Source organism: Emydura macquarii, unplaced genomic scaffold (assembly GCF_026122565.2).
Source record: "Emydura macquarii macquarii isolate MOO-44397 ecotype Brisbane River unplaced genomic scaffold, CSIRO-AGI_Emac_v2 contig_3692, whole genome shotgun sequence".
NCBI classification, from domain to species: domain Eukaryota; kingdom Metazoa; phylum Chordata; order Testudines; family Chelidae; genus Emydura; species Emydura macquarii.
The window spans coordinates 12,767,886-12,787,629 of record NW_027133829.1 but is presented as its reverse complement, the minus strand read 5'-3'; the positions used below and the strand labels follow the sequence as shown (position 1 = coordinate 12,787,629).

The following is a 19,744-nucleotide window of genomic DNA, read 5'->3' as shown; positions in this document are numbered from 1 at the left end:
AACTTGGAAACTCATGGTAGCAGAGGACTCCGAGGACAGGTCATGAGATTCACACTGACAACACTTCGAAGAACCACCGTTACAGTAGCATGAGTAAGTGTGCTTTCTTCCACTATGTATCAGTGTGGATCCTCACTGTAGGTGACCGGCAAGCAGTATCCCCTCAGGACAGTGGGAATGAGGAATTCCAGCTGCATCAGTCAAACAGTGATTGTAGTTCTGCTCTCCTAAATTTGGCATCTGATCAGCAACATCCAAGGCACAGTGCTTGACAAAGGTCAGTGGTTTACTCCACATCTCTGCCGTGCAAATGTCTGATAGTGGCATGTGTCTGAAGAAGGTGGAAGAAATCACTTGAATGCTGTGAAGTGAGTTTTGATATTTAGTGGGGGAAGTACACCAGCCAACTGATAACAAGAGAATGCATCATGTGATCCGTTTCAATACTCGAGATGAAAGAGGTTCACCTTTTGAATGCTCTGCTATAGGGGGAAAAAAAAGAGGGTGACAGCTGGAATGATTTAGTCCTGTCAATATAATAGAGCAGAGAACTGAAAATGTCTAGAGTGTGTAATTTCTGATGAGGTCTCAGCACCACCTTATTCCTATGGAACTTCATATAGTGACAAATGTGATAGCGTTTTCAGAGTGAGGTGGTCCAGGAAGCATTGTAATTTCTTTGCGCCCAGTGACAAATGTGCCTTTGATAGCCACGTTGATGGATTGGCTCAGATGAAATTCTGAGACCACACTGGGGAGGAATTTCTGATGAGGTCTCAGCACCACCTTATTCCTATGGAACTTCATATAGCGGGTTCAACCATGAACACCTGAAGCTCACTCACTCTTCTGACTGAAGTGATAGCGACTAGGAAGACTGTTTTCAGAGTGAGGTGGTCCAGGAAGCATTCTGAGAGAAGCTCAAAGGAAGGCTCCATGAGTCTCAAGAGACTATGTTGAGGTCCCAGGCAGGAGTGGGTTCTCTGACCATCTCTGGCCCTGGATGCTCCTTTCAGGGGAAGAGGAAGTCCCATTCTCTCCGGCCCCCATCCCAGCTGGGACTAGCAGCTGAGCCTGGTACAGGGTAGGAGCCACCAGCTGGGGCACCCCCAGCCACCCACGGGGTGATTTACCTCTTGCAGGGTTGGGAGGAGTGGGGGAGGGCTTAGCAGGGGTCCAGATGTAGGTGGTGTGGGACCTGAAGGAGTGGGGATTCAGGTGCAGAGGGTAAGTGTGGAGAGGGTTCTGTGTGCTGCTCCAAGTGCCCGAAACAATGCGCCCATGCTGGTGGGGAGGGGTGCAGGACTGCTTCCCCATCTTCCCTTTGCTTCCCTGTCAGAAAGGTATTTTTATGAGGAGAAGCTAAGAAATCAAGGAACATGAATTCTGCCTGCACACAATGGCACAGAATTCCACCAGGAGTAATTGTCAAGTTTGAGGACAGGCAGAAATGCCAGACAGGCCAGTCTGAGGGCTCTGAAATCTAGAACATTCATATATAGTCCCATGTCATTTGGGGATCAGGTGCCTTTGATCTGCAAGTGGTCCAAGTGAGCTCCCCAACATGTCAATGATGCATCCATGCGCAGGGTCTTTGCTGGGGAAAGGACTGAAAAGGGGACACCTTTCCATGTGTTTGCAGGTTCAAGCCACAAAACCAGTTCTATTCTGCAATGACATGATGTGGTATTATGACCTTCTTGGCTATTGGATGTTTCATCCAAGAATAGACAGCCCGGAGCCAGAACTGGAGGGTCCATAGGCGAAGTCTGGCAAGTGGAGTCATATATATTCATACTGACATGTGGCCTAGCACTGCGAGGCATGTTTGTACTGTTGTAGTTAGTTGTGCCATCAAATGAAATAACAGTCCTTGTAGCAATTTGGAATCTGTCCTCAGGCACGTGTACTCTTTCCGATATGGATTCAATTAGAATTCATAGAGGTGCTATTATCTGCAATGGCATGAGTGACAGTTTTTCACAATTCACTAGATGGCTCATTTGAGTAGGGAGAGAGTGCAGTCCCAGCTCGCTGAGGTCCTCAGTTGTGACCTGTCCTGGATTAGCCCATTGTCCAAACAGGCGTAGACATGAATACTTTGAGTCCTTGGGTGGGCCATTACCACCCACAAGGCATTTTGTGAAGATCCTTGATGCTACGGAGAGTCCAAATGGCCATACCTTTTACCAATAGTGATTCAACTCCATCATAAATTGCAGGTACTTCTCATGGGCCAGGTGGATGGCAATGTGGAAGTAAGTACACATCCTGCATGTCAACAGCCAAACCAGTCCGGAGCCTCCAGAGATGGAATTCATAGATTCACAGATTCCAAGGCCAGAAGGGACCCTTGTGATCATCTACTCTGACCTCCTGTATATAACTGCATAGAGATTAGACTTATAAAGTTTGCAGATGATTCCAAGCTGGGAGGAGTTGCAAATGCTTTGAAGGAGAGGATTAGAATTCAAAATAATGTGGACAAACTGGAGAAATGGTCTGAAGTAAATAGGATGAAATTCAATATGGACAAATGCAAAGTATTCCACTTAAGAAGGAACAATCAATTGCACACATAAAAAATGGGAAATACTGCCTAAGAAAGGAGACTGGGGAAAGGGATTGGAGGTTATAGTGGATCACAAGCTAAATATGAATCAACAGTCTAACACTGTTGCAAAAAAAGCAAACATCATTCTGAGATGCATTAGCAGGAGTGTTATAAGCAAGACACAAGTAATTCTTCCACTCTACTCCATACTGATAATGCCACAACTAAAATATTGTGTCCAGTTCTGGGAGCCACATTTCCAGAAAGATGTGAACAAATTGGAAAAAGTCCAAAGGAGAGCAATAAAAATTATTAAAGATCTAGAAAGCATGACCTATGAGCAAAGATTGAAAAAACTGGGTTTGTTTAGTCTGGAGAAGACTGAGGGGAGACATGATAACAAATATTTTCTCAAGTATGTAAAAGGTTGTTAACAAGGCAAGGGTGAAAAATTGTTCTCCTTAACCTCTGAAGACAGGACAAGAAGCAATCGGCTTAAATTGAAGTAAAGGAGATTTAGGTTGGACATTAGGAAAAACTTCCTAACTGTCAGGATAATTAAGCACTGGAACAGGGAGGTTGTAGAATCTATGTCACTAGCGGCTTTTAAGAACAAGTTAGACAAAAATCTGTCAGGAATAGTCTAGTTATTATTTAGTCCTGCCTTGAGTGCCGGGCACTGGACTAGATGACTTACAGAGGTCCCCTCCATTCCTACACTGATATAATTCCATAACATAGGCATAGAATTTCCCCAAAATAATTCCTGGAGTGGGTCTTTTAGAAAAACATACAATCTTGATTTCAAAATTGTCAATGATTGAGAATCCACTGCAACCCTTGATAATTTGTTCCAGTGGTTAATTACTCTGTTAAAAATCTACACCTTATTCCTGTCTGAATTTCTCTTAGCTTCAACTTCTAGTCAGTGGATCATGTTAATTTTGTATCATTCTAGTTTTTTAATCAAAATGTCGTGCAGTACTAAGTCAAATGCTTCACAGAAGCCTATGTGTATTACAGTCAGCACTATTACCTTTACCAACCAAATCTGTAATCTCAACACACACAAAAAAGATATCAAGGGATGATAGAGGGCAGGATTACCATCCTGAATCAAAGGTGATGTATGTACTGGTTCAGCCTTCTCAGGTTATGATAGGAAGAAAACCCCCTCTCTCCTTTGGGACATGGAAAATACCCCGGATTTCGAAAATACCTCTTCTCCTATACTCCTGCCAAACCTCTTCTATGGCTTCCTAGATTAAGCATCAAGGCCTGAAGAGGGACTGGGAAGGGAAGTGGACAGGAGGTGGATGGGATGGCTATGGATGACTATATCCAACACTCATCTGACCAAGGTGATTTAGACCAAAGCCAATGGAACAGGGCACGGCAGCTCCCAAAAGTAGTTGCTGACTCCGGATTGGCTCTGATGTGGCTCCTGGGCTTTGACATTCCTGTCAAAATTTGCTGGTTAGCTGACAAGGCAGTGTGTGTGATGGAGAAGGCAGATAATGATTCTGCTATCATGACTGTTTCCACTTTTGTAGGCTGGTTGTCTGTCTTGGGAGTAAGGATACACCTGTTGTGGCTGATATTTATAGGGCTTGCTGTACGGGTATGGTGTATAAATCCCTAGGAATTTCAGCATGCCCCTTGAGTCCTAAGAGAGTGGAGCAGTTTGTCAATCCTTAAAAAGCTCTATCACCTCAAATGGAAGGGCTTGGATGGTATCTTGTATGTCCTTTCATATGTAATAGCAATGGAGCTTGTTTCATGGTCATTAGCAAACACCTGGCCTTCCTTTACAAATTCCTTCAGCTCCTATTTAGCATCCTAAGGCAACTAGGACAAAAGAAGAATCAACATCAACCCATGTCAGGAAATTGTATGTGACAAATAATGGTTGATAATTAGCCACCCATAACTGCAGCAAGACTGGCAGATGGGTTTTGCACCCAAACAGATCCAACTTCTGGGGCTCTTTGTCTCTGGGCGTGCCTTTCACTGACTTGGATTTTTCTTGTACTGCTCTGACTAACAACAACCCAGGGTTTGGGTGGAAATAAGAATGCTCAAAATTCTTTGAGGACACTTGGTAAGAAGTGGTTACTCAACTTACAAAAACTGTGATTCTTCAAAATGGTCTGTTCATGTGCATCCCATTCCTGGTGTACTGGTGCCCCCACACAGGAGTTCAGAACTTTATCTCTAGCAGTGTCCTCTGAGGGTTAGGTATGCATACCTCATGCTCTTGTGCTTCTCCTCCCAAGGGCATAAGGGTGGAGCGACCCCAACTATCAACCAGTTTCTTCACTGCATGGAGCATCAATGATAAAATTCCAAGCTGTGGGGATGAAAGGCAGGTTGTGGGATTCACATGCACAGGCCATCTCAACGAATCACAGTTACTGTAAGGTAAGTAACAATTTCTTCTTCAAACTCCTGTGCACGTAGATCCCACTCATAATGATTAGCAAGCAGTTTGACTCAAGACTGTAGGACTGCCCTTTCAACTTGAGCATCCGCTCTTAATGAAGCCTCCAAATGAGAAGTGCCTAGTAAACATATGAACTTAAGGACCATATAGCTGCTCTCTATATTTCTATCAAAGGGAATTTGCTGACACATGCTGCTGAAGAGGCCAGTGCCTGGGTAGAATAAGATGAAATATTCAAAGGAGGGTTCAATTTATTAATCTCATAAGCCATTTTAATACAACTCATAATCCATTCAGCTCTGCCCCCATATGCTACAAACAATCTAAGAATTTTCCTAAAAGGTCTTGTTCTGTTCAACTAATACAAAAGGGCTCTTTTACCATGCAAGGTATAAAGTTTTGATTCCCCAAAGAATTATAGGGTGCAGAGAAGTAAACTGGTAGGTGAATATACTGGTCAATATGAAAATCTGAAACCACTTTTGAGATAAATTTAGGATGTAGTCTTAATGTGACTATCAACCTGAAAAACTGTGTATGGAGGGTTAGACAGGAGAGCCTGGATCTCACTAACTCTACAGGCAGAAATAATATCTGTTTATTTTCAAAATTGAAAATCTCTCCCATTTTGCCATGTATGTTTTCCTAATGAGGGGTTTCTACACTGTAACAATACTGACTGTACAAAATAGCATTCCTTATCCATTGGTGTTAGCCAAAAATCTTCTATGCCATCAAATGCAGAGATGCTGGGTCCAAATGCAGTGATTGACTCGAGATTTGAGAAATGATGTCCTTTTGAAAAGCCAGGGTTATAAGCTGATTCCTTGAAAGATTCAGGAGATCTGAATACCAGAATTGTCAAGGCCATTCCAGAGCCAAGGGGATAAATTTAGCTCTGTCTTGTCTCAGCTTCCTTAATAATCTTAGGATTGCAGGAAACAGGGAAAAGGCATCCATCAGACATGATATCCTAGGTATTAGAAAGGTATCTTACAGAAAACCATGACTCATCCCCCCTCAAGAGCAGAAAAGCTTTCTGCTGATCTCTGTTGCAAACAGGTATTTTTGTGGAATTCCCCACTCCTAAAACATCTGATGAAGAATTGTATCTTTCAGTGACCATTCATGGAACAAAGAGTTCTTTCTGTTTAATTGATCCACTAGAACTTTGATCTGTCCTGGTAAGTGCAGCTCTATGATTTTGATGTATTTCAGGATGCACCAGTTCTACAACATAATGGCTTCCTGACAAAAAGGCCTTGATCTTGCTCCTCCTTGTCCATTTACTCAGTATATCATTGTGGAATTGTCCATCAACACCTGATAATCCTTTTATTACCGGAAGAAAAGACTTGTAGGCTAAATGAATTGCTCAGAGCTCTAACATGATCCAATTAGTCTTCTGTCAACCATACACCACAGTCTAGATGAGCCCTGCAGCTCAATTGGGATGTATTATAATCTTGGTGGGACTCAGACTTTAAAAAGGAATCCTTATAGTGGGGTTCAACCACTGTAGGAGGGATTATAGAATTCAGTGAGGGATATGTACTCTTTCTTTCACAGAATGAATACTTGATCTGTACACTGATTTGACCCAAGACTGAAGAGTTCTCATTCTGGCAAAGGGGATTACGTAAGTACAACAGGCTATGTGACCTAGTAATTTTAGAAAGACACTTATCAAACTTAGAGGATGAGCTTTCAGGTCTGAAATTAATTGTGAGATGAGGAACCATTCTTGAGAAAGAAACATTCTTGCTGCTTTGAAGTCCAGAACAACTCCAGTGAATTTGATAGTCTAGGATGGGACCAGCTTTGATTTCTTTAAATTGTTAATTAGTCCGAACACAGAGAAGAGATTTAAGACTACCTGAACTGAGTTTGTGACTTGAACTGCTGAAGTTCCCTGTGTCAACCAGTTGTCTAGATAAGGATATATATGTAATTCCCTGATGACAAAAATGGGCTGCAATAGCACTTTGTGAAGACTCAAGGTGCTATCAACAATCTGAACAGAAGACTCTGAATTGGTAATGTTTGCCTGGGGCTATAAAACAAAGAAACTTCTGCTTGATTCTCTGTATATGAAAGTATGCATCTTGCAAGTTCAGGGTATGAATCAGTCCATATGATCTAGATGTTGAGATCCATAAGAAATATGGTTATTTGTACCTAAAAATATATATATATATATATATATGGGCCATTGAGGCCCAGTTGCATGAGGTGAGCTTGACAGGAGTATGTGGAGTTACGGCTTGGAGCTAAGGGCCTGCCTAAGACATTCCATTGTGTGAAAACAACTGGTGAAAGGTGATGGCGGTCTGCCTGGGACTTTTTGCTGGATATTGTGGATGAAGGGCCAAGGCCTTAAAAGGTAAGCATAACAAGATGGGGAAGATGAGAAGGAAAGGTCTTGAAAGGCGAATACAACAGCAGGATGGATGACACGACAGAACGTGCTATAAAAGATGAACCAAAATCTGTACTTTGGAGTCTGACATCGAGCCAGAGTTCCAACTTGGAAGAGGCGTGCAGTACCGGCTCCCCACACCTCAAGACTAGATCGGACCCCAACTGGCCATTGGGACTGCATCCTATTTTCGGACTCTGGTGCAGTATATTTGTGGTGTGAATGTGGAGTGAGTGAGTTTACACTGTAATCAATAAAGTTAATCAGAGTATTATTCACCAACACTGTGTCCAGTGTTCGGTCTTTTTAGCCTTCTCTCCCATCCCGTGGGGGGTCTCTCTATCTCGAGCCTAACATAGAGAGAGCATGATGGAAGTGAGTGTTATGCAAAATGTAATGCAATGAATGTATGTGTTGAGTCCTCTGAGGTCCCGATTTGGTCTCCAGAATCAGGTCTTCTTTTGGTCTTCTTCAGAATCAGGAAGCATGGATTATAAAAACCTCTCCCCACAAACTGGTTCCCATTGCAACACTGAGTATATCTCCTCATTCATGACATCCTTGTGAAAGTGGTCCCTGGTAAGGGACAGGAGAGAACGTGGGGCAGAGGAATGGACTGGAATGGTCCTGAATGACCTGAAGAACTCATGAGTCTGTAGTTATTCCAGTCCAAACCTCCTTGAAAAAGGAGAGCAGGAACCAAAAGAAAGGAGAAAAGAATACAGATCTATATAGATTGGAGCTCTATCTTTGGCCGTACCCTCAAAATAGTTTATTTTTAGAGTGACCAGATAGAAACAAGATACTAGAGCAAATCCTCTTCTGAAATATTGGTCTGTGTCTATGCTGTTCAAAGGAAGATCTGATGGAAGTAGTAACCAGAAGTGGATGGCTGTGGTCTGAGTTTAGCAGAAACTTGGGATAAGACAGTTACTAACCTTCGAGATGTGTTGCTCATGTCCATTCCATGTTAGGGGTGTGTGTGTGCCACATGTACTGATGCTGGATAATTTTTCCCCTCAGTGGTATCCAGAGGGCCGGCTCTGGCACCCTCTGCAGTGGCGCTTGAATGTGCCGGTATATAGGACACCACCGCGCCCCCTCAGTTTCTTCTTGACGGAACTCCAACCGTGGAGAAAGGAGGGTGGGTTGTGGAATGGACATGAGCAACACATCTCAAAGAACAACAGTTACAGAAGATTAGTAACCATCTTTTCTTCTTCGAGTGCTTGCTCATGTCCATTCCCTGCTAGGTGATTAGCTAGCAGTACCCCTGGAGGTGGGCCAGGAGTTCATGGACATACTGACTGTAAGACCACTCTGCCAAAACTCGCATCATCTCGTGTCTAATGTACAATCACACAGTGGGACACGAAGGTGTGCATGGAGGACCAAGTCACAGCCTGACAGATATCCTGTATTGGCACTTGGGCCAACAAGGCCACTGAGGCGGCCTGAGCTCTCATTGAATGTGCTGTAAGAGAAGCTAGGGGTGCAACCTTTTAGCATGTTTGTAACACGCACATATACAGGAGGTGATCTAAGATGAGATCCTTTGAGAAGACACCGGTTGGCCTTTCATGTGATCAGCCTCCACCACAAAAAGCTGAGACGATTTCCTGAAAGGTTTGGTCCTTTCTAGATAAAAGGCCAATGTTCATCCAATGTCAAGGATGTGCAGGCATCACTCCTCCTGGGGGCCGTGAGGCTTGGGAAAGCCATGGGGCTTGGAAGAAAAATGTCTTGGTTGACATGGAACTGCTAAATGACTTTAGGCAGGAACGCTGGATGGGGTCTCAACTGGACCTTATCCTTGTAAAATACCATGTAAGGAGATTCAGAGGTTAGAGCCTTGCTCTCTGAGACTCATCTTGCTGATGTAATCGCCACCAGAAACACAACCTTCCAAGATAAGTGAAGGAGAGAGCAGGAGGCCATGGGTTCGAATGGTGGCCCTGTAAGTTGGAGAGGACCAAGTTAAGGTACTATGATGGAACTGGTTCTCTAACATATGGGAAGAGTTTTTCTAGGCCCTTTAAGAATCTAGCTATTATCTCGTGGGAGAAGACCGGGCTGCTTCGGATCTGTTAGTGGAAAGCCAAGATCGCTGCTAAGTGCACCTTGACGGATGACAGTGCCAGACCCTGCTGTTTCAGGTCAAGTAAGTATCCCAGGACAGCTGGTAATGGGGCCCAAGACAGGGAGAGCTCACATTCCCGTGCTCAGGTGGAAAACTGCCTCCATTTTGCCAGGTAAGTGGCCCTAGTAAAAGGTTTCTTACTCTCCAGCAGGACCTTCTGAACTCGGGCGGAGCAAGACCGTTCTTCCCGGTTTAACCATGCAGCATCCATGCCATCAGGTGCAGGGAGCTTAGGTTTGGGTGCAGTAGCCAACCATGCTCCTGAGAGATTAAGTTTGGATGGTCTGGGAGCGTCCAGGGAGAGGTCCTTGACAGGCTCATGAGCATGCCAAACCAATGCTGACGCAGCCATGCTGGGGTGATCATTATAACGTGCACCTTGTCCCTTTTGATCTTTATCAGGACTCGATGTACCAGAGGAATCGGTGGAAAAGCATACAGGAGTACCCCTGACCACTGTAACAGGAAGACATCAGATAGGGAGTCGCTGTCTTGTGCCCTCAGGGAACAGAACAGCTGGCACTTCCTGTTCTGCCTGGTCGTGAACAGGTCCACTTGGGGAGTTCCCCACCTTTGGAAGATAGCTCTTGCCACGTCTGGGTGCAGAAACCATTCGTGGTGAGAGAAGAAAGACTTACTGAGGTGATCCGCCAGGGAGTTCTTGGCCCCTGGCAGGTGAGCAGTCTCCAAGGTGATCGCATTTTCTATGCAGAAACTCCACAGGCTGAGCACCTCCTGACACAGAGCCAAAGATTGTGTACCTCTTTGCTTGTTGATGTAGTACATCGCCGTTGTGTAGTCTGTTAACACGTGTACTACCCTTCCTGCCATCTGCGGCAGGAACACCTTGTAGGCAAGGCGGATCGCTCTGAGCTCCCTGATTTTTATGTGCAGAGACAGATTCTTTGCAGACCAGAGGCGCTGTGTTCTGCGGTGACTGAGGTGGGCCCCCCAACTAGTCTGAGGTATCCGATACCAAGATAAGTGAGGGGCAAAGCGCTGTGAATGGGACCCCTTCTGACATGTTCGCCGGAACTGTCCACAGGCTAGGGAGGTAAGTATCGGGGACGGAACTGTGAGGACCATGTCTATGTCATGTCTCGATGGTAAGTAGACCGATGCCGACCAGGTCTGGAGAGGTCTGAGGCAGACCCAGGCATGCCATACCACATATGTGCATGCCGCCATGTGACCCAGAAGTCTGAGGCACACCTGTGCTGTGGTGAGGGGATAGGCCGTGACTTGGTGAATCAGGTCTGATAAGGCCTGAAATCGGGTCCTGAGTAGGAATGCTCTGGCTTTCGTGGCATCAAGTAGTACTCCGATGAATTCTATTTTCTGCACAAGAACCAACGTGGACTTTTGTTGGTTTACTAACAGACCCAGATTCCTGCAGGTCACTCATAACACTGTGATGTTGTGCTGGACCTGGCTCTCTGACCGACCTTTGATGAGCCAGTCGTCAAGGTATGAGTTAATCTGGATTCCCTGACGTCGGAGGTAAGGCGTCACCACTGCCATACACTTTGTAAATAACTTTTGGACAGTCGAGAGCCCAAAGGGGAGGGCTGCAAACTGACAGTGGTTGCTTCCCACAATGAATCTCAGGAAGCACCTGTGGCTCTAAAAGATAGAAATATGGAAGTATGCATCCTTTAGGTTGAGGGTGGCGTACCAGTCTCCCAGATCCAGGGAGGGGATTATGGAGGCCAGGGACACCATATGGAACTTCAGTTTCTTGAGGCATTGCAAGTCCAGTATGGGTCTCAAGCCTCCCTTAGCTTTTGGAATCAGAAAGTAGCATGAATCCCTTTCCCATTAGGTGCTGGGGAACTTCCTCCATGGCCCCATCTGCACAAGACCTTGTACTTCCTGGAAAAGGAATTGCTCGTGAGAGTGGTCCCTGAAGAGAGACAGGGAAGGGGAGTGGGAAGGAGGGATAGAAATAAACTGGAGGGTACACTCTGTTGTGATGATACTCAGGACCCACTTGTCCGATGTTATCACTGACCACGCAGGGAGGAAGGAAGAAAGACGGTTTGAGAAAAGAAGTTTTGAGGTTGAATCCTGTATTGAGACTGCTACTCCACTCCCTGGTGTACCTTGAAAAGTTTTGTCTGCCACCTGACGGGTAGCAGCTCGAGGATGGGTGAGGGACTGATGAAGACTGGCCTTGACAGCATCTGTAATTTCTGTTTCTCTTTTTATAGGGCTCGGTCCTGGCGTGGCTTGGGAACCAGTGCTGACCAAAGTGTCTCCTAGAAGCCTGAGGATTATACAGCCCCAGGGAATGTAATGTGGCCCTGGAGTCTTTGAGCCCGTGTAGCTTGGCAGCCCCTGGTCTGAAAATAAAGACATGCCGTCGAAGAGGAGGTCCTGTATAGACTGCTGGACCTCAGTCAACAAGCTGGATGATTGCAGCCATGACACTCTCCTCACAGAAACTGCCAATGCCATCAGAGGCCGCCTGGAGAGAAGTCCTCACTATCATTTCCCCCTCTTCCAGGATGGCCTGGAACTCTGACCTTGACTCCTGAGGCAGGGACTCTGCAAACTTTGATATCAAATGCCAGACATTAAAAGCATATCTCCCCAACAGCGCCTCTTGGTTCGAAATGCGGAGCTGCAAACATGCTGTCAAATAAATTTTGTGCCCAAAGAGGTCCAGTTTCTTTGCCTCTTTGTTTTTCAGGGTCGAGCGCGTCTGCCCCTGCCTGTTGCGCTTGTTGGCAGCTGACACAACCAACGATCCGGGAGAAGGGTGGGAATATAAGTATTCACACTGCTTTGCCGGGACATAATATTTTTTCTCGGCCCATTTAGACGTTGGGGGCAGAGAGGATGGGTTTTGCCAGAAGGCCTTCACCAGCTTTATGACCCCTCCATGGATAGGGATGGCAACCCTAAAGGGTGATGCCACCACCAAGATGTCAAATAGCAAGTCGGCAGGGTCTTTCATTTCCTCCACCTCTAGGCCAAGGTTGACAGCCACTCATTTAAGGAGTTCCTGCTTTGCCATGAAGTCATCTTGTGGCACTGTGCTAGATGGGCCCATCACTGCCTCATCTGGAGATGAGGAGGAGGATGCTGGTAGTGGGGGAGTATGTGGATGCTCCTCCGTGGCTTGTACATGCTCTCCGTGCAGGGACCTCTGCTCAGTGTCCCTTCAGTCTGGGACAGGTCATCATCATAATCTGGGGGAGGTCATGACGTTGTAATGGAGTAATGCTCTGATGTCCTGGAGACCGACCAGTGATGGGAAGCAGGGACAGTGGGGAACCCCCAGGGGTTCCAAAATTGCATAGGCCTCGCCACTGCGCGGTTGGCCAGGTACCTAGTGGGATGGTGGAAGGGAAACCCGTTGCTGCAGCCGAGCACCTGCGAGTCCCATGAGAAAGACCTTCCTCCGGGTCTGATTCAGAAGTGGACAATCACGGGTGCCATCCTCGCTTCCAGTTCCTTACAGCACTGGGAGCAATGCTCCGTTGCTGGGGAGCAGTACCGAGGTACCGGTGAGCAGGGCTGAGACTCTCCAGATAGCCAGTACCGTGGGGTCCTATGCTCTCCATCTCAAGTGTGACCTCAAGATTGGGGATTGGTCCTGGGACTCCACTGTTTTGTAATGGCACTCTGTTGAATGGTGTCGTGGAGCTGGCAAGCTACCCTCTGAGCTGCACCAGCTGCTGCGCTGTGAGGATCACAGTGCCGTCGGCAACTGGCATGAAGGTGTTGACGGGTGCCGTGGTGATGAGCCATGCAGCGGCATCGGTGACACAACAGGGGCCCCGACCGAGGGTTTTCCCCTTGAGCTGTCTCTGGCCAACCGGCCCTATACAGCATCTCAGCGACTGAGTCTGTCCTCTCAAGGATGGAGAGCACCGGGAGAGACAGCAAATCCATGGCTGCCTGGAAAGCCTCAGGCGTTGACAGGGAGGAGCCCGAGGAGGGCTAGGAGCTCTAGAGCATGAGGTCTTCACTGCTCCAGGCTGCAGGGAAGACGAGTGACCCACCTCGGATCTCAGCTTGTTACTCGCCCCCGACTTGCTTCACTGGGGTGGGGAACATCCCCTGTTGCTTTGGGTCCTCCTCTGCTGTTTCTTCGGAACTAGTAATGGGGACCGGTGCCAGGATGAACCCGATGCAGATATAAGTGCTGGGGGAGCACATCTTGACAACGACGCTGTGCTCAGTGCCGAATCTGATCGACCAGAGTCGGACATCAGTCTAAGTGCCAATTCCATGAGAAGGGCCCTTAATCTAATATCACAGTTCTTCTTGGTGTGGGGTTTAAAATTTCTACAAATCCTGCACTTTTCTTTTAAGTGCTCCTTGCCCAGACACTCGAGACAACTCTGGTAAGGGTCACTCCTGGGCATCAGCTTCTTGCAAGCTTTGCAAGGCATGAAGCCTGGGGAGCGTGGCATGTCCCGACCCCCTAGCTATCCCAGGTAAACAGGCAGCCCTTAAACTACTAAAAAGTCACTAAACAACTGATAAACTTCAACGACAGAAGAACTATATACAATATATAGGAGAAGAAAAACCACTGGGAATTGCTTGCCAGGGCAAGGATGTTTCAGCACTATCAGAGACGGTAAGAAGGAACTGAGAGGGAGGGGGGGCTGGCAGCACTCTATATACCGGTGCATTCAAGTGCCACTGCAGAGGGTGGCCCTATGGATACAACTGAGAGAAAAAATTCTCCGGCTCCAGTGCATGTGGCACGCGCACACACACCTAGCGTGGAATGGACATGAGCAAGCACTCAAAGAAGAACTATGTTGTTCCTTCTTAAAAGATGGGGTATAGAGGCCCAGGGATTTTAGAGTAGCTTTTGAGTCCTTCAACGAATGTAATCTATAATCTCTCTTGGAACCTGACCTTCAAAGGGTTAGTACTGTACCACAGCCTCAACCTCTTTAGGTAAACCTGATGCTGAAAGACAAGAATCTTTCCTCATGAGAATACCTGTTGCCACTGTTCATGGGCCTGTATCTGCTGCATCCAGTGTGCTTATAATAAGGCCTGAACAATTAACAAGCCCTCAGAGCGTAAAATATTAAACTCTCCTCTCAGAAGAGAGGGGAGTTGTGACACACTGCATCCCCATGAGCACCCTTATGGTGTGATTGTGTATCATTCATGTTTACCCTTATAGTGTAACTGTGTATTGTCTAATGCAAGGTATTTTTGTAATGTAAGATGTAATGTAATGTTTAATGTAAGATATTTTTGGAATACTCATGGCATACTGAACATTATTGTTATAGTAATACATTTGTTGAAATGTCAGGTGTAGGGTTATGAGGCTCTGCTATGTAATGTTCCCAAATATGTGTCTCACAGCTTGAGACAGATCCAGGCAAAACTCTCCAAGAGCAGAGAGGTAATTTGCGCCTCATTAAGGCTTGCATAGAAGAAACCCAACAACATTCCAGGGACAAAGGACTGGCCCAGACATCAACAAACAGATCCATAAGGTGCCTCAGTGACTCAGGACATGGAGGAAGCCATACACTGACACTGTTTGTCATCTGATCTGGGGGGGGAGGAGGAGGAGGAGGGAGTTGAGTCCCCAGAGGCGAGAAGGAACATTTTAAAAAGGAGGGACATTTTGCTGTCCTCTCTCTCTTCCACTCCCACCTACAAACAACACCAAGCAACTGAAGCGTTGATCACAGGGGGAGGGGCCTGGCTGGAAGCAGACCAGCCAGCCTGTGGTGAAAATCATCTAAGACTGTAAGATTGCTGAAAGTGTTAAGCTTAGTTTAGAATGTGTTTTGCCTTTTATTTACTTTTGGTCAAATCTGACATGCTTTCTTCTGACTTATAATCACCTAACATCTTTCTGCACTTAATAAATTTGTTTTGTTTGTTTTACTTGAAGTAGTGCATGTGGTTTAAGGTGTGTAGAAACTCCACTTGAAGTAATGAGGCAAGTGCATATAAATTTCTTTCATAAACTGACAAACCAATGAGCTTGCAGTGTGCAGTGGGCAGCATTGAACATTGTAAAATGGCAGTTCCTAGGGTTGCATCTGGGACTGGGGGTGTTTGCTGGGGTCATACCACTGCATAATCCCAAGAATGGCTGATCAGAAGCACTCACTCATTTAGTTGAGAGCACCTTGCTTGTTGTAAGCTGTGCATGGGCTGTCCCAGGATTGGGGGTTCACACAGCAGAGCAAGTACAAGACGGGATCCAAGAGTGAGGGATTGGGGTGACACAGCAATACACAAGCCCAGATTGCAGAGAGGAACATCACAGGAGTTTACTTTGAAAACTACCTACTCTGTCCCATTGGACATCATTCCTTGATAGTTGGAAATTCTAACCTGAAGAGTGGCAAGGAGTAAATCTTTTTCTATACAGATACATTTTTTTTATTCCTTCTCTTTCGGTGAAGATCTCAAAACCTGTTTGGATTTTAATAGTAATAATTAGTAATGATGAAGGATTTGATTGAGTACAAACTCCATAGAAGAAATGTGATAGTTCTGATCTGCTTGTCTGGAAATTGCCAATATAGAAGATGGTGTTGCCCGTAATACCATTGCAGGCTTAATGATCCATTCATTAATAGGTAAGGCTAATCTATTTGGAGTAGAAGGTTGTAGGAAACAAAGTATATGGCTTTTCTTGCATAAGTTCCAAAGAAATTTCTAATGTCTCTGTTATCCTCTTTAACAGCTCTTGAAAAGCTTTGAAGTCATCTACTGTAGACAATGCAACAATCTCATCAAGAGAAGGTGATAGCACTTGCCCTTCCATAGAAGGATCTTTCTGAATCTACACTTCGTCTTCCTGTGAGGATGAATTGTTTTAAAATATGTGGACTTCTGAAGAGAACATGAAGGCAATGAATCTTGTCTCTGTGGGGATCTGCATCCTGAAGTAGAAGGAGGAGGGAATTGCTAATTTGGATTGTGCCAAGGAAACCAGTATGGCAGGACTGATAAACGTAGGCATAAGACACAACACTGTAAGATACTGCCATCCACAGGGATAATCACATGGTGAACACTAAGTTTGAGTAATTTTTGAAGCTACCTAATAAGAGATTCAAACATCATAAAAATGTATTGGAGATAACTCCTTACTAGACTCAGTAGACAAAGGACAAGAAAAATTCTCTGACAGTTGGGCTACTTCAGGAAGTGCAATAATTTACATAGGAGTGGATAGGCCTGGAGGTCTTACAGCAGTTTTCAAATTATAGACATCCTATTTTATTGCTGTACCGAAGATTTTGGTGAAAAAGAATCAGCAGAGGTCCATAGAATACGAGACTCCAGTTCCAGAGTGATCCTGCTCACCTCAGGGAATCTAAATGCAGCTTCCGATGAAAAAACCAGTACCAAGGAAGAGGCTGAATTCTTCTGAGCTGAGACCTTCGGTACAGAATCCCCCAGGACTGAGCATTTGGCTGAGAAGTGCTCTTGTATTTGGCAAAACCATGTTCTCAAGAGTCCCTAGCCTCTAAGTGCCAGAAGCTGGGAATGGGCTACAGGGGATGATCACTTGATGATTACCTGTTCTGTTCATTCCCTTTGAAACACCTGGCATTGTGTTGGAAGACAGGATACTGGGCTAGATGGACCATTGGTCTGACCCAGTACGGTTGTTCTTATGTTATGTTCTTAAGTGGTGTTTTTGCCACTCAAGAACTGTGGTAGATGGTATTGCTCATGAGGAACTCAAGGCTGCATGATCTGGTGTTCATCAGCCACTGTGTTTCTGAACCACTGCAGCAGCTGGCATCAATGAAACAGACAAGGGATCCCAGTGAGTAGAGAATCATAAACTAATAGAAGATTAGGGTTGGAAGGGACCTCAGGAGGTCATCTCATCCAACCCCCTGCTCGAAGTAAGACAAACCCCAACTAAATCATCCCAGTGAGGGCTTTATCAAGCAGGGCAACAGGGGTCTCTGCGTTCTCCAACAGGAACTCAGTCTGTTGCAGCAGACTCTTTAGCAATGTATGAGGTATCTTAAGATCTTTATAGCTTGGAGAGATCTCCCTCATCTCCTGAGCACTGGAGACATGACTAGAACAGGAGAGGGTTGAAGTTCCTTGATCTCTCAAACACTCTGTCTGAAGCTGCTCTCAAACTGTTTCTTATGGAAAGTCCAAGTCTTGATTCTCCAGCCTTATGTGCATTTATTAAAAGCATTGCAAAATGCACACTTCGCTGTTAATTGCTGTCCCCGAGACAGAAAAAACAAATATCACATCTGTCATTCAGAGGTATCACTCTTTTACATAATGGAAAAGACCTGAAACTGGGGGAGCAAAGCTGAGACATATGGTGGGCAGCCCAGTGAAACTGACAACTGCAACTGATGTACTCTTAAGTTGCTTTTTTATTGTTTTTTATTTTTTTTAGCACCAGGGGGTCAAAAAGAAAAAAGTATATATGAAAAACCCTAAACTAACTACTACAAGTACAAGCAACTATCTATCCTAATTCAAAACTAATTAAAGGAGATGGAGGAATGCTGAGAAGTTATGATCCTCTGACCGGGTTGTCAGAAGGAACCAGTTTGCAGTTGGGGTCATTCAGCCCACTATGCTCGTGGGAGGGGAAGCACGAGAGCATGAGGGACACATACACAATCCCTAAAGGACACTGTTATGGAAAAACTCCCAAACTCCTGTGCAGTGCATCAGTACATGATAGTGAAATCCACATGCACAGGAACTTGAAGGAGAATGTTTCTCCACCCCTTTGGCCAATCAGTGGCTGAGGCTTGTCATAGAGCTTTGGCCAGATCCAGTATACCTTCTTTGGTGGGCAGGTTGATTTTGGTAGGGTCTGACCTGGTCAAGATGCCAAAGAGTTTGTGTGACTTTTCCTGAATGACTATCATTTCTATATCCAGCTTCTCCACAATATATGCTAGGAGATCCTGAAATGCCCTGAAATAACTGACTGGATGGACAGGGGCTGAATGGACTCCCTTGTGCAGTGATAATGAAGATTCTTTTAGTGGATACTGGTGTTGTTGCTGTTCTGCCCTGAGCTCGTGGCACTGACCTGGCTGGCCCTGATTCTGGTGTTGGTGATCTAGGCAGTGATGCCATTGTCTAGACTGATCGCCTCCTCTTTCTGGATCTGTAGGAAGGAGACCAGATACACACCTGTGCTGAGTCAGTGCCCTGTTGAGAGCATCTCCCCTGCAGGCGTGGAGGTTGCTTGCAAATGGTAGCCGGGAGGCTTCTCTGGTCAATGCCAGAGAAAATGCATAGATTGGTAATGATGAAGAATAGTATTCCTCAAATGGCAATGCTGGGGCATGATGTCTTGGCTCTGGTGCACAGTCAGTAATGATGTCACCCTCAAGGATGATCCCAACTCCTCTATATGGGTGTACCTCAGCCCCATAATCAGCACATGTTCCAGTGCCTTTGCTGATACCGATGTCTGAGATGCCTGTCCACCCAGCATTACTCCCTTGCTGAAGAACTTGTCCTTAGGGGAGTGACGTTTCTTCTCCTCCCTTGACCACGTTTGAAGCCACTTCTGGCCTTCACTTGGTCTTTTCTCTCGGCTTTACCCATGTGTTGGGATGTCAACTCTGGGGATGGTTTTACCATTGCTGAGGGAGCCCTGGCCAAGGTGGCAATTGGAACTGGCTCCATCAACAGTTCTAGTACAGGAGGGGATTGACATCAATGTAGTCAGTGCCGATTTTGGTGTTTGCTTCCCTACCCATTTTTCACTGCCCAGAGTGTGGTGTCTACCTGGAGGGGCATTCACTGAGCAGGACCCCTTGAGTTCCTTGGAGGTGGACATCTCCTCCAGGTCTTAGGTGATGCTACTTGATTTCTCAAGCAAGTGAAGTTTGAGCAACACATCCCATTACTTTTGTGTCCTCGGTGAAAACAATTTTCACACCACACAATTGCAGGAAAGCAACATGTCTCCCTGACAGAAAAGGTACTGGCTAGGCCTTTTGATGAGAGGGAAGAGTCCATCATGGGTTGGCAGAGTTTACACACTAAAGGCTTGCAGTCCACCACAGCAGTTGGTGCATAATGTCTTTTCCTGCTGTATGGAGGATGTAACAGTGGGTGGAGCGTCTCCTAGTGTCTCCTTCCTTCCTTTCTCCTAGTTTCTCCTTCCTTCCTTCCTCCCTCTCTTTCTCCCTCCCTCCCTCCTTCCTTCCTTCCTTTCTTTGGAAT

The 19,744-nt window shown here is 45.8% G+C and overlaps 1 protein-coding gene across 1 annotated transcript in view; it reads right to left on the bottom strand.

Moving 5' to 3' along the window:
• Positions 1 to 19,744, bottom strand: part of TCTN3 (tectonic family member 3) — a 92,187-nt gene that overhangs the window by 2,339 nt on the left and 70,104 nt on the right. The gene's annotated exons all lie outside the window — the stretch shown is intronic.